Below are 12,967 nucleotides of genomic sequence, written 5' to 3' on the forward strand. Positions count from 1 at the left end.
CTCAGAGCATATGAATGCCAGTGTCTCAACAGTCCTCTGTTTTCCAAAACAAGAGATATGAAACTTGCAAACAGCTGAACCCATTTGAGTAAATCATTCCTCTGACATGATCATCCCTATATTTGGAATGAAGAACACAATGAATTTTACCTAGGCAGCTTAGCTGGACACCTCTAACCATTAACTAGAGGTGTTTGATCCTTTTAACAGCTTTGATAGCAAACCCAAAGAATTTTAACATTGTTTGCAACTTATCAGTGAATAATTTTTTTATTTATTGATGTTCTTGATAAAATGAAAACATGTTTTTCACTTATTGTAGTATTATTTGATGGAGTTCTTATTTAAGTGTGGATTGAAATGGCATTAGAATTTTGTCATCTATCCAAAAAGCTGGATTTTAGTAGACAAAGAATTCAGAACATTCACATTATGTAATCTTTTATAATTGGTCCTTAAACTCAAATTTTGAGTTTGTGTATGCATATAAATATATGTATATAAACACACAAAGTGGAAATAGATAACTTGAGGGGGGAAATATTTTCCTTGAACTTTTTTTTTAATAAGAGGATTTTTTTAAAATAAGATAAATTATCTTTCCAAAAACAGGTTGTCATTTTTATCCTGCTTGGAGAGAAATTTTAAAGAGCTTAACCTTGTTAGGTATGGAGATCATAAACAACTACAACTTGAAAAGCAAGCCAGTTCAATCAGTTAGTATATTTGCATGATTCAAGCTTATTATTGTTATTACTGGTAGTGTGTGCTATGTGTATTCCTGCATTTACAGCACCACTGTTTCCTGAGAGGATCCAATACTTGAGTACTTCTAAGCATTCACCACTACCCTCTAAAGCTGAAGATTTCCCCTTTTAGAGCTTAAACAAAGAACAGGCTGAGAGGATTTAGCAATTTTGGAAATAACAAAATTGGTGTTTTGGATAAGGTTTAAATTACATCTGATGTTTCATCCTTTAATGATGGCCATTGCTCAAAGAACAGTGCATGGAAGGTCCCTGAAAGCAGCTGTTTGGTAACTGGAAGTCTTAAGCTATTAGTAAGTGCAGTTGAGGCTGGCCTACACCCAGAAGCATGACGCTTTATATCTCTTCCAAAGTTTTTGTTAGCATTAGCTATAATAACTCTGGATAATCGTGTTACTTGTTTAATTCTCCAATTCTTCTCTGAATGTGGCTGAATTCTTGGCCCTAGCAGCACCCTGGTACAATGAGCTCCTCACAGGCTCAATCAAGGTCAGCCTGGGTTGGCAGTAGGGCTACCAGTGAGATGTTCAGTGAGGTGTTCAGATGTGAGAGAAGGGATCATTGCACTTAGAGGGATGATTCACCGAGATAAAGTGAAGTATGAACTGAAGCATCTTGCTTAGTGAAAGCTGTACCCAGATCTCCTATCTTCACATAGTGAGCTGGCTTTTATAGAAGCTGAATATTCCTGAAATGTCCTGCCTTGCTCCACATTTTTGGAACAATGTATCTGTACTGGTTTGGCCTCCTTGCCATCCGAAGGCACTGGGGTGGGGAGGTGTGGACCTATCATTAACTTGCAGCCCTGCTGCAGCACTACCATGGGAGAAGGCAGATAATTTGGGCTGGTTATGGCTTGGAGGATCACTGCCAGATTTGTTTGAGGATGCCAGCTGATCTGTTCATGCACACAAACAGGTGTGCATGCAACTTAAGGATCTCCTGCAGGCAGAGGTGGCCAGGGGAAGCACATTGAGCCTGGAGATGATGCAATGAAATCTCTGTCTTAGCTGAGAGCACTCTTAAGGACAGGCAGTATAAATCATACCAGCATTTGCCACCCACAGGTAGGTGGTTAGCAGGGCTCAGCTGACACCAAGTAACTTGTTAGGCTGGGTGAACCAGATGTTGCCTCCGAGCCCTTATTCTGCTGCTGTCCAGGCAGTAAGAACATGAAAGCATGCCAGCAATTTGTTTCGTATTTCTGTGTTTATACTTAATTTGTCTGTGTTTTCTCTGGTATATGTACATTTTAAACTTTATGAAATTGTAAAAAATAATTGAAATTCCATGTGACATTATGTACATCTATGCTGTTTTATTTTTGTATTTTCTCCCTATTATTCTGTCTTAATACTATACTAATATTAATAGAGTCTATTAAAATTCTATTTTAATTGGCAGAATTGATGATAAATCTATACATCTCAGTTGTAAATAATAACATTTTTTAAAAATCCATGAAATTAAGGCATTACAGGCTGTGTTGTGCCCTTCATAAAAGTGAAACTCATTTTAGAGTGATAATTTTCAGAAATTCCTTGCTATTTCTCTGTCATTAATAGAGACCTTTTTCTTTGAAAGAAGCGATAAAACTGAAGATGCAATTACATTGACAGGAAACAAGGAAAGCATAATTGCATCCTGGTTTCTACCACTCCTCTTAGTGAAGCATATACCACAGCAAAGGTTGTCAACCTTGAGCACCAGTCTTGTTATCAACATACCTTTTAAAAATGACAATGTTGTCTGAGATAATGAAACTTCGAGGCAACAGCTTTTGTCAAAAGACATTCACAGAATTATGGAGGATGCTGAGTTGGAAGGGACCCACAAGAATCATTGAATCCAACTTGTGCTGGGGTCCCTGCACAGAAGACCCCGAGAGTCCCCCGACGTGCCTGAGAGCATTGTCTAAGTGCTTCTTGAACTCTGTCAGGCTTGGTGCTTTGACCTCTTCCCTGGGGAGCCTGTTCAGTGCCTAGACATGCTCTAGGGGAAGAAACTTTTCCTAGTATCCAACCCTGACACAACATCAGGCCATTCTCTCCAGTCCTGTCACTGGTCACCAGAGAAATCGGTGCCTGCCTGTCCTTTTCCCCTCATGAGGAAGTTGTAGACTGCAATGAGGTCTCCCCAGTCTCTTGTCCAGGCTGAACTTCAGCTGCTTCTCATACAGCTTCCCCACAAGACTCTTCAACATCTTTGTTGCCCTCCTTTGGATGCCCTCTAATAATTTTTTCTATTTTCTTGTATTTTGGTGACCAAAATTCATATTATTAGAAAGGTATATCTTTAATAGATTGCCATCTAAAGTGGTGTAGGGTTTTCACACCAGAGATATTAATGTTATATCTGGTAGCTTTAAATGTCTCTGAGTGACCTACACCATCATATTGATCTTACCTAATGTGATATAAATGACATCATAATCCAGAGACATACTAGTACACATCTCTCTGTGTGTATGCATACATACACACATATATATACAAATCAAGGTTATAGATCATAAGATAATTTTATATCTTACTTTAAAAAAAAAAAAAAACAAAATATTGACATTCTACACAGAGTTTTTTTGCCAGACATTTGTATTCTGATTAATTCTGGGGTATGGAACAAATACAGAGTTATAAGCTACATAGTTAACAGCCCAGAGGTGCACGAATCATTGTGTTAAGAATGCGACTTTGTGGCTCTCTCACAACTGCAACCCTTAGTCTGATAAAGGGACCGAGTTTGACTAATTGCATATTCCAATGTAGCTTCCATGTCCATCAGCCCTGTGTGAACATAGTCAGTGCTCAGATGCAAATACATGTTTCTACACCAACAAGCTTAAAAATTAATCATAATTAGATATAATTCTCCCTGACAAGGATTTTTTTTTTTCATATAGATCCATACAGCTTAATAAAATCCAAGTTAAGGTCTATCCTTTGGAGCCTGCAGCAAAAATCTTAGATGGACTGCAGTGCATTTTACATCAAGTGTATTTGAACTGCCACCTGGGAATACATGAACACAGTGCAACTCAAAAAGCAATAAAGCAAGGACCAGAATGTCTGCCAAGGGTAAAATCTAATAACAGGGGGGTCAGTAATACACTGGGAAAAGTAAAATGGCTTGTCCCTGAGGCCAGACAGCAGTGAGAGCATCATACAGCACAGATTTAGTCTGAAATGTGCCAGTTCCAAAGGAAATTTGTTGTACCTCAGATTCAATAGGTGAAATGTAAGAGCATTCACTGAGCCTGCAGATGGAAGCATCACACCCATTGCAGGAATGCTATGATGGAGCTACCAACAAAAGCATGGAACAAACTGACAGTGCAGCAGTTTTAACCCTCTTGAGGTACTGAAGAGTATCTGTGTGATGAGAGTCAAGCAGGGCTACACATGGGCATGTCTAAGTCAAGCTAGAATATTTCTGATAACCAGTAGCCTGCATTATGCTCTTCCTATGATGGTCAGTTTGAAACCCTCACAGAAAGAATTTAGAGAATAGTCCACCCTGTCCTCCACAGAGAAAATCTCCTTTAAGAACAGGGATAAATCACATCAGTGAAACTTTTGTCCAATTCATGTAGAATTAGGTTTGGTTCTTAAAGACTATCATGTTGGTGCTTTTGCAGGGAAATTTGTAAGAGTAGACCCCAAATTAATATGCATTGGCTTACACCATTTCCCTTGTAACTGTAAATTGAAACCATGGAATAAAACAACAAAAGATGCTACCTTTACCTGATAAAAGTTCATCAGGAGTTTATTTTGTAAGTTGTATTCATTGTCATTTCAAATAACATAGAAGCACTGAGGCAGGAAAGGACTTCTGGATATCACTGAACCTAACAGTTCCCTGCTCAAAGCAGGGCAGGTAAAGGTAGGCATGAAGATTTTACAATCTCTGGGCAGTGTGTTTCGGTGTTGGACCACACAGACAATAAAAAGCATTTTTTTAATGTTTAAATAGAATTTTCTTTTTTTTTTTTTTTTCTCCTGCATTCTTTACAGATTCTTTAAAATCTCCATGAAGCTTCTCTACTCCAGATGGGCTATGCCAGCTCTCTTGTCTCTCCTTGATGTTCCAAACTCTTAATCATCTTTGCATTCCTTTGCTGGACTCAGTTATCCTCATTTGCTTTACTGGGGAGCCCAGAACTGCACAGGGCACTCATCATCCACTGTTCTCCCTTTATCCACACCCAGTGATTTCATCATAGGTGGCTATCTATTTGGTAAGGCATGATATATCCTTCATAAATCTACACTGACAACTCCAAATCACCTTCTTATCTTTCCTGCATTTTGAAATTACTCCCAGGAGGATTTGCTCCATCACCTTTCCTGTGATGAAAGTCATGCTTACCAGCCTGTACTTTCATGGATTCTTTCTCTTTCTGAAGATACCAGGGGAGGAACCTGGGTGCTCCCACCTGGGCTGAACGTATATTAGTCCATTGAATCTATGTTTTGCAGGACACTGATTGAGAAGACGACCGACTGGATGCTGTTGGAATCCATGGAATGGTGATATTTTTCTACTTAATCTGTTTCTCTGTCACTCTCTTTCTCTCCCTTCTCATCTCTTTTTATACTTCTCTCTCTGCCTCACATTTACAGTCAAATAAAATTCATACTATTCACTTCAGCATTTGGTCTCATTTACACCTTACTTTGGGCAGAGGCATCTCTCTAATAATTTTAATAATCAGATCTTACCAAGGCTCAGACAGCGGGTATATATATCCATCCCCAGTCATCTGTCCCTTCCATCTCTTTCATATATTTCTTTTTTGGGTTTAGTCAGAAGCTCCTTACACATCCTTGCAGGCCTCCTGCTGCCTTTGCTTGGTTTCCTACATGTGGAGATGGACCATTCTTGAACTTGGAGGAGGTTATTCCTGAAAATCAATTGGCTTTCCCTGATGCCTCAGTCCAGGGCCTTCCAGAGGATTTTCCTAAGCAGGACCAGGCTGAAGTCTGTTTTCCTGAAATCAAGGCTTGAACCCCGACTTTTGCCTTTTTCCTTCTTCTCAGGATCCTGAACTCTACTCTCTCATGATTGCCAGCCAAAGATGCACCCAGTTTTCACATTCCCTCATTTGCATGTGGTCCAGAAGAGCATCTTCCCTCATCAGCCCATTCATCTGTACAGGAAGGCGTCACCAACACACTCCAGGAACCTCCCAAGACACAAGTAAGACACAATAAAGCTGTTTATAAAGACAGTGCTGGGCTTGGGTTCCTTCCACCTTTGACTAGTTGTTATTTATCCTGCTATCAGAGTAGCGCTTCAGGCTCAGCCAGAAAGGCTCCCGAGTGCTGAACAGCGCCCCAGCCCTGGATGGTGGCCAGGCCTGCTCCTGCAAGTCTTATCTCAGCAGGAAAGACAAACAAAAAATAGAGATAAAGAGGATAAGTAACACTGTGTGGATCTCAGTTCAGCTGGTGAACGGTTTCCAAACTGGGATTTTTGTCAGTGTTCTCAACTGAAAGAAAATTAAAAAAACCCTAATCTTTTCTGTTCTTTTATATATGCATACACAGAATATATTCTTTCTCTACATAAAAAGAATGTCAGGGCATGTTATAAAGCAGTTGAAACTTGGCATTTTTCTCAAATTTTTCCTTTTTGTAGCTTTTTTATTAATATATTTTAAAATAAGAAAAAATCTCTAAGTGATTCAGAAATATCAGGAAGGTTTCGTTTTCTCACATTTTTTGAACACTTTTATCCTGTTTTTAGCACACTTCAAACAAAAAAAAAAAAAAAAAAACCAAATTGTACCCATTCTGGAAGTTATCTTAGCAGTGAGACAGCTGCCTAGCAGTGAGACAGTCTGGTAACCAGATTTTTACCTGATACATAACAGAAGAGGCCCATCACCTGTCCTGGTAGAGTCAGCATTTCTTTTCTTTGTGGAAGTGGGATTGCAGGGAAGGATGTAAACAAATTAGAGGGTAAACATGATCTTTGCCATACGTGACTGTTCATGGGTTCAAGACAGCACACAAATTAACATTGAGGAAGGGAACTGTACTTGGAGACCTGTAGTTGAACTCTTAAGCCAGAGATTTTGTGGTAATTAACATTGCTTCTCCCTAGCAGCAGTGCAGCAAAACTCAATCCAACATGTATAGAAGGCCAAAGTAATTCTATTTTAAAACACACATTAACACTCTTACACCCACCTTCTTACAAGTGCGGTGCTCTGTGTTAAATTACCCTGCTTACCTATACCCACATATATCACAGTGCTTTGGGCAAGTTTTCTTGCAGCAACAGGATGGAAATGGATGCCAGCTACTCAGCCCCCACCATCTACTCATCCATAGGTTATCGTTCAGATGCTGCTTTTAGAGTAGTCTTGTACTGCTTTATATCCGTTCCTCTTCCATTAAACATTAGGTTTTGCTTATTAAAGTATCTAGTCTTTTTTACCTGGAAGCTGCTGAAGAGGGTTTGTCCTTACCATCACTTCTTATCGGCATTTGGGGGTTGCCATGTATGAAAAGCTAGACATAACCTGGCAGTGTGTGCTCACAGTGCAGAAGGCCAACCATGTCCTGGGCTGCATGGCCAGCAAGGCAAGGGAGGGGATTCTGCCTCTCTACTCTGCCCTTGAGAGACCCGCCTGGATCATTGTGTCCAGTTCTGGAGTCCTCAACACAAGGATGATGCCTTGAAGTGAGCCCAGAGGAGGCCACAAAGACGATTGGAGCCTGGAGCACCTCTCCTACAAAGACAGGCTGAGAGAGCTGGGGGTGCTCAGCCTGGAGAAGACTTTGGGGAGACTTTACTGCAGCCTTCCAGGCCTTATAAAAAAGAGGGAGAGGGACTTTTTCATAGGTAAATAGTGATAGGGCAATGGGGAACAGTTTAAAATTAAAAAAAAGATTTAGATTAGATATGAGAAAGAATTTTTTTCCTGTGAGAGTGGTGAGGCACTGGCACATTTTGTCTAGGGAAGTTGTGGATGTCCCATCCCTGGAAATGTTCAAAGCCAGGTTGGATGGGGCCCTGTGCAACCTGGGATAGTGAGTAGCATACATGCTTAAGGGGAGGGAGTTGGATCTTTAAGGTCCCTACCAACCCAAACCACTGAATGAATTTTTTTTTTTTTTTTTTTTTTTTTTTTTTTTTAGATTGTCTGGTTTTTTAGGGTGTCCCTTGCTTTATACTTTATTTACTCTTTGTCTCCTGTTCTGGGTGTCCCAATGTACTTCTTGCAGATGTGTTGGGAACTTATTTGCTGTCAAATCAGGTGTCATCAGGATCTGCTTTTCCTATAGCTCATCTCCTGTTATCCCTCTTGATTCTTCTACACCCGGATGGTCCCATTCATTTTCCATTTCGAGAAGTTTTAATGCTGCTATTACAAACCTCTGCAACCTTAAAGGATAGGATGGTGCTCAAGTTCTGGTTTGCCAGCCTCTTTAAAAAAAAAAAAAAAAAAAAAAAAAAAAGTAATCCTTTCAGTGTTACAGCTTAAAAATCAGCCACCAACAATCAGGAAAATGCAATCACCCTATTTCTACTTTTTCTCAAGGCAGCAAACATAGGCAATAGATATATTCTGTGAAAAGAAAATTTAATTGCTTATATGTTATCATGCCACTGCTAGTTTTATGCATTTGATTTGGCCTTTTGGTCCATTTGTTGTAATTGATTTTTTCCCCTCCCACAAATGGATACAGGTATTATCTTGCTGAAATTTAAATCTGTGCATATAATCCCAAGGTTAATAGAGGGTTTCAGAAAAGCAGAGAGAAATGTAACTGAGTGACAAAACTCAGTAGCCTTATAATGTATGAGATTTAGAAGGAAATCTTCATGAAAGCAAAATATAATACAGACTGCAGACTAAGTCACCCAAATGTCAAGCTTTTGGAGTATTCCTGTTTATGCCTAAACACCTACAGGAAGAAGTGAGAGAGTCCCAAAACAGGATAAGGATTTTAAGTGGGCTCCACATTTTCCTGAGCTGTGATGCAGAGATAGTGTGGGACCAAGAAGTAGTGCAGTCAGACCAAGAGCAGAATACTGAGTCAAAAGTCAGGAGATGGTTTGGGTATCACCATTCCCAGGTGAAGTAATGGCCTCTCAGAGGTCATGGACTGTGTGCTTTCAGGAAGATTTGCCTTCTGAGATACTCAGCTTCCTTCAGGCATCAGTGCTAATGAGAAGCAGAACCTTAAGGTATTCCATGTATAGTCCAGACAAAAAAATCCTATTTATTCCAGCAAAATGATAAACAGAACAATAGAAGGGGCCATCATTTTATATTAGCATTGCTAGTGTTAAATAAGATATAGAAAAGTTAATTAAACAGAGTTTTAAAAAATCAACATGCTGTATCCTTATGTATGCTTTGCAAAATATAATTATAAAGGTTCTGTACAGTTAGTTAATGTCTTTGGGAAGTTTTTCCTGTCTAATACAAAGAACACCAAGTTTGGAACTGCTGAACATTTAGGAATGTTCAATGTTTTTCAAGATTCTGAAATCCTCATAGGGCAAAGAGAATCCTTTTAATATCTTTTGGTGGTTATGACAGTACCTACAATTTATCACCTGTCACATTGCTAAAGTGATATCAGCCCTTCTATGCAGACCTTAAAAGCATTCTCTATTTAATGAGGTAAGTCAGAGGTCCCAAGGATCACTTAAAGCATAAACATGCACAAATATCTTAAAGTGCAAATAGCAAAATCTTCTTGGAGAGGAGTGAGCTAAACTATCAGCCCAGTGAAATGTTACCATGAGAGAGTTTAATTTAGCTTGTGCATCTTATGCTAAATAGCATCTGCTGGATCAAGCCAGCTGATCCAAATGAAACAATTAGGAATAATTGGCAGAAGTACGTGTCAGTGCCTTTCCTATTACAGATACAGAAAAATTCTGCATATGCACATGCCTGTTTCTCTCTAGGCTATACAAAAAGGCTTCAACCTCTCCCCTCTGTAGCACCTGTCATTCAGAGGGAACTGATAAAAACTGATGCTCTGTTAATGTCCTGCACCTGACCACCTCTTAAAGCTGCAGGTTATTAGTATAATTTTACTGCCATTAAATGCTTCGTACTTTTTTGGAAACCTAAACATACAGATACACATGCTCACAGTGCATCAGCCAACAGCACATCCAGAACCTATAGTAACCAGCAGAGAAATTTCAGCCTGCTTGAGCTGTAGTTTCCAAAATCTTCTCAGCAGATAAGATACTCTAGCTCTTAGTAAAACAGAGGCATTTAACTTTAAACTCACTGTTTAGAAGGGGTAGTCAAGTATGTTGTGTTATTTCATATTGCAGTCAAAGCTTCCACCTTTTTTTGTTTATGACACACTGCCCACATTGCTCAGGATATGGAAATGAGTTGTGTTTTCTTTTAAATATGCTTAGGCTGACCCTCAGAATTTCAAATTCAAGGTCCAAATTGAGATCAACTGATTTTAAAGTAACTCAATATGTCTACATGTGTAACGAATGGACTGCAGTAAAGAAAACATGTTAGCCATGAATTGGTCTGGGTACAAGGGTGTTCACACCCACAGGCTTTTGGACCTAACTAACACACTTTCTTTTTCAATTCATGTGCTATTTTGCTCTCCTGGTGAAAATGAGAGCATCAGTAAGGCCAGACACACAGTGAGGACAGACCCCCCCCTGCACAGCCTGAATCCCCCACAGCTGTCCCTGCCCCACTCCTGCAATGCCCTGCAGTTCCCACAGTCACTAGCAGATCTGGGCAAACTCCCCCCAAAGCTTCTCACATCCCTGAGAGGCTGCTGGCAAAATACCATGCTCTTCATTACACTCTGGACACCACAGTACTCCCTAAGTTATTTCAACCCAAAGCGAGACAATTCCAGTGGTATCAGGCAGCTCTATCCCTGCATGTTGTCTAAAGCAGAGTTAAATAAATCCCATTAATTTAGGTGAAAGTAAAATAAGTCATGGCTTTGATGTTTTAACAGGATTTTTAACACATACCAGAAATGGCTTTTCTGAAGAAATTACTAATTTGATGGGGGGGAAAAAAACATGCTATGATGGGCATTTTCCTAAAAAAGAAAAATGAAAAATTGAAAACTGAAAATCTTGGTAAAACATGCTCTTTTGTAGACTGAAACCACTGAGAAAATGTTTCCTTAGCATATCTTCCTTTTCGTCTTCTAAAATAAATAACAGCCTTTCCTCAGCATTCGTTCCTTTTATAAAAAACACAAAAATTAAGGAAAAAGGCTTTTCAAAATTCTGCATTTGACATCCTTGGAAATTTTCCATTAACAATACCTCCAGACTTACCTACAGCCTTGTTTTAATCACATCTTGATCCAAGTAGTTTAGAAATATGTTTTAGTATTTTCAGAGGTCATAGAAAGTCTCATGTTATCAGAACTTTCAAAAGTAGTCTAACATTCTTAACTCCATTTTACAAGCTAGTTTTAAAACTCCAGCAGCAGATGAGAAAGCAATGGATAAAGGATAAGTCATTAAAAAAAAAAAAGACAAGAAGTTATCAAGCTATAATATTTCCTGAGCTTGCTATTTTAATAAACTTCAGAGGTGCACTGGTTTTCTTGTCTTTCCAAGGCCCCTGGAACAACACAACCTTAAAATTATTCAGTCCTAAATTCAGCACTTTGAATAAATCCAGAAAAAAAATCTCTGCTATTGCTTTATATTATTTTTTTTTTTACATCGTGAAGTTAGACTGACAACTTTGGAAATTAAATGTCACGCTGCGTTTCAAGTTCTCCAGTCAGAGAGCAAGAAGGAGTCATACTGACCCTGCCAAGTCTCCATTATAAACCAATTGCATGGGTCTCTCAGCAATTCTGGTGTTAGGGGCAGTCCTCAAACCAGGAAAAATCATTCCACTACAGCGATGGAGACTCTACCACAGCTCTTAATTATTTTTAAGGATTTATTATACTCGTTTTTAAACAGATGTATCTTACTTGTCCTCTCTATGTACTAATTTTCAAAACACCACACTTTTAATATCTGTTTTCTGGGCTGATGATAAGCTTTGTTTCCCCTGTAAATATTTATTAGTCATGACATTATCTATTAACCTTCCATGATAAGTCAAATATATTAGGGCTTTACATGTTCACTACAAGACATATCTGCCAACGCTACAATTATTCTCCTGAGCGATAGCATGTTTTCCATTTCAGCTAATGCATTGTTTATAGGAAGAAGCCACATAAACAACCTAAATCCACATACCAGCTCCATCAGGCTGACTGACATCTTCTGTGCAACTCTGGAATACAGAAAACGGAGACATTGACACACCACAGTCAGCCAGAGGCAAACAATGTCTGATGACAGTTGCTGGGGGCAGTGACAGTGACAGACCACGCTGAGAACACTCCCATCTTCCTACTAGCACCAGTGCAGCTGCCGCACACAAGCAGTGACAGACAGATGAGGAATGTTATTGCTAAGAAAATAACACAGAATGTTATTCAAAACACATGTAGTTAACGTGATACAACCCACGGTGACCAGCAAGTGTTTTTATCTTTGTAGTGCCATGAGTGTCAGCAACAGTTTGGTGATAAAGAACCAATTTCCTAACAGGTGCAAGATAGTAAAAAAGAAACATCCAGCTTTTATATTTTTATTCTCAAGCTAATCTCATGTGCTACAGCTATTAAAAAAATCAAGGAACCTAGCCCCTCCTGCCACCCCTCAAATCCCTAAGCTAAAACAATCCAATGCACAGTATGACCTATTTCAGAAGCCCTTGTTCCACTTCTGGCAAAACACAATTTCTAAATTTCCAAACACATCTTCACAGAACCACAGAACAAGCTGAGTTGGAAGGGACCCACAAGGATCATCGAGTCCAACTCCTGGCCCTGCACAGGACATCCCCAAGAGTCATACACCATGTGCCTGTGAGCACATCTTGAACTCTGTCAGCCTGGTGCTGTGACCACTGCCCTGGGGAGCCTGTTCAGTGCCCAAGCACCCTCTGGATGAAGAAAATTTTTCTAATACTCAACCTAAACCTCCACTGACACAACTTCAGGCCATTCTCCTGGGTCCTGTCACTGGTCACCACAGAGAAGAGATCAGTGCCTGCCCCGGCTCTTCCCCTCACCAGGAAGCTGTAACTGCAGTGAGGTCTCCTCTCAGTCTCCTCCAGGCTGAACAGACCAAGTGACCCAGCCACT

The 12,967-nt window shown here is 39.6% G+C and overlaps 1 protein-coding gene across 1 annotated transcript in view; it reads right to left on the reverse strand.

Annotated features, from left to right (window-relative positions):
• The window catches only part of GRM5 (glutamate metabotropic receptor 5), a 501,144-nt gene that overhangs the window by 192,636 nt on the left and 295,541 nt on the right, over positions 1–12,967 (reverse strand). The gene's annotated exons all lie outside the window — the stretch shown is intronic.

Source organism: Sylvia atricapilla, chromosome 2 (assembly GCF_009819655.1).
Source record: "Sylvia atricapilla isolate bSylAtr1 chromosome 2, bSylAtr1.pri, whole genome shotgun sequence".
Lineage (NCBI taxonomy): Eukaryota > Metazoa > Chordata > Aves > Passeriformes > Sylviidae > Sylvia > Sylvia atricapilla.